The sequence below is a fragment of the Solanum tuberosum genome, unplaced genomic scaffold, assembly GCF_000226075.1.
Source record: "Solanum tuberosum cultivar DM 1-3 516 R44 unplaced genomic scaffold, SolTub_3.0 scf00482, whole genome shotgun sequence".
NCBI lineage: Eukaryota > Viridiplantae > Streptophyta > Magnoliopsida > Solanales > Solanaceae > Solanum > Solanum tuberosum.
In genome coordinates this window covers 265,721-268,282 of record NW_006239402.1, presented here as the reverse complement: position 1 = coordinate 268,282, position 2,562 = coordinate 265,721, and positions in this window count along the sequence as shown.

Sequence of the window (2,562 nt, the reverse complement as noted above, 5' to 3'; positions counted from 1 at the left end):
AAAAAAACTAGAATTTTGAAAAAGATTTAATTGGGTGTTGAAATTTTACCAGTGTCACATGAATATAAATAGATGGAATAACATATATTATTAAAAATTATGTAAAAATATTATAAATCACAATAATTAACAATTGAAAATATTTTGATTTGCTCTCTAATTTCATATGTCCCATTTACATTGAAACAAAAGAAGTATCATATATTATTTGAAAATGAAGTGAATGCATATTTCTATACGTGTGTCTCATAATAAATCATAAATATTTTATGCTACTATAGATCATTTGATTAAACATTGAAAAAGACTTAAATTGATGGAGTAACAAATCTAAAAAATTACAATTTTTTTACGTAAAATACTATAAATCACGACTTAAAATATTTCAAAATCATATAAGAAAATTGACCGACTCTCTAAATTTCATTCGTGTCACATAAGTTGGAACCAAGAGAATAACATATTATTTTAAAATTATGTAAATTCAATAGGCCACAATAATTTACAACTTAATTATTTTTAAAAAAATATCTACAAAAAATTGAACGGCTCTCTAAATTCTATGTGTCACATAAATTACAATAAAATAAAAAACATATGTTGGGCCCGTGCTGGCACGGGCTCACATATCTAGTAGAATAAATAAATCAAAATCTCACAGTGCCCGCATTTTAGAATAATACTTTCAGATCAAAAGTAGTTCCCTATTCAAGAATATTGATTAATATTGAATGGGATGATTTTTATTTTTTATCCTTTAATACTTTAAGTAACAAAAGGTAGACGAAGATACATTTGATATAAAACAAACAATAAGAAAATCTCAAGATAAAATTTGCTAAGCACAAGTTATGACTTATGATGTAGTACAAGGTAATTAAGTGAAACAAAAGTCGCGAAGGCACAAGTTAGTTCCTACAAAATTTATGTTGATAGAAATTTAAGTTCAATTTTAGAACTCACAAAATTATTTCTTAAGAGACTTAACCTATTCTTACATATATCGTGTCCACCAAAAGTTTAATCTTGCGCAATTAGAGCATAAATAAGGGTACTTTAACCCAAAATTTTTCATTAAATGAATTTTTTTTTGCAAAAATTAAAGACTGCTAATCCTTGAAAAAACTTGTCTGAAACGGGCAATAGCAAAGATTGGGCCTGCAATATGAATATGTACAAGATATATGACTTATAATTTATACATGTCCCTTAAAGGCTTAAACGACATTTGTTGTATTTAATTCACACCGTGTGAATTTTTTTCCTAGAAATAGATTTTTGTTTTTCACATGATGTCTAGTATCTGTATTGAGCTTCAATTAAATTAAGGTACACGCATTGTAAGACCCGCAACTCTCAACGTGCTTTTCTTCACATCTTTAGTTTAAAATGAAAGAAATCTTAATCATTCCATCATAATCCATATTGAGTAAAAGTAGAGTTGCTTATGGCAGTAAGTTTGCCTTTTCTAAGTAAGCTTGTTATAAGTTCAGGTATGAAGGAAAATATTTTTGGTGTATGTTTACCTTATATCGTAAATAGTTCTCCAATTTAAATAATATTCACCAAAATGGAAAAAATTGACGATTTTCTCTTACTGTGAGTCATTTTTGTGGATGAAGTTAATTATTTTCCTTCACAAGCATTACAACTTCAATTGTGCATGTCCCTTGCTTAAAATGATACTTGGACATTATTTTAAATCTTTATAACCTAAGAATATTGTCAAAATACATTTAGAATTAAAAAGGGCCAAGGAACCCAATCCATGACTTGATCATACCTTTAGAATTTTTTTTCCATAATTTATTTTTAGTATACAGAGAAATCATTTACCATATTTCATTTTCTTTTAAAACATAAATAAGAATTGGAAAATGAACCATAAACTGATATTTCTTGGCAAAACATTTATTTTTTGCGAAAAAATAACTCAGAAGTACTGTAGTTAGTAGTTACTAGTTTCAACTATCATTAGTCATTTAATTCAGAGGAGAACTAGGGGGAGCAAATCCAACTAGAAAAATTCACATTGGGCTTAGGGATAATCAGGCTTGAATTGATGACTTTCACCACGTCAAGGTGACACTCTACCGCTGAGTTATATCCCTTCTCCGCCTCGGGTGGACAATTAGCTAGAGCAGCGGGTGCGTTGGTCAACCAATTAATGTGGCTTGTGAGGTACAACAATTATAAGGAAATAATTGAGTTAGGAGGGTCGAGTAGTTTCTTGGTCCTCAACTGGTACTTTTTGCTACTCAAACCGCAGCTTGATCCTCTTCCCCAGAGATATCAGATGAGGGAACCCTGGGAGAGCCGCCGACCCAAAAGTTATGGAACTTGGGTGTGGGTCTTTTGTCGAAATGGAATGGTTTTTTCTTTTTATCATTTTATTTATCGTGAATGGGGAAATCATTACACATAGTATGCCCGATCGGCGTATTTTTTTGTTTTACGCCCCGTAACTCTTCCTTAGCGTCCAAGATCAGAACGAGCTTGCCGGTGGACCACTGTCGTCCCATTCTTGAGTGAGCTGGAGCGCATCCATCTTATCCACTGAAC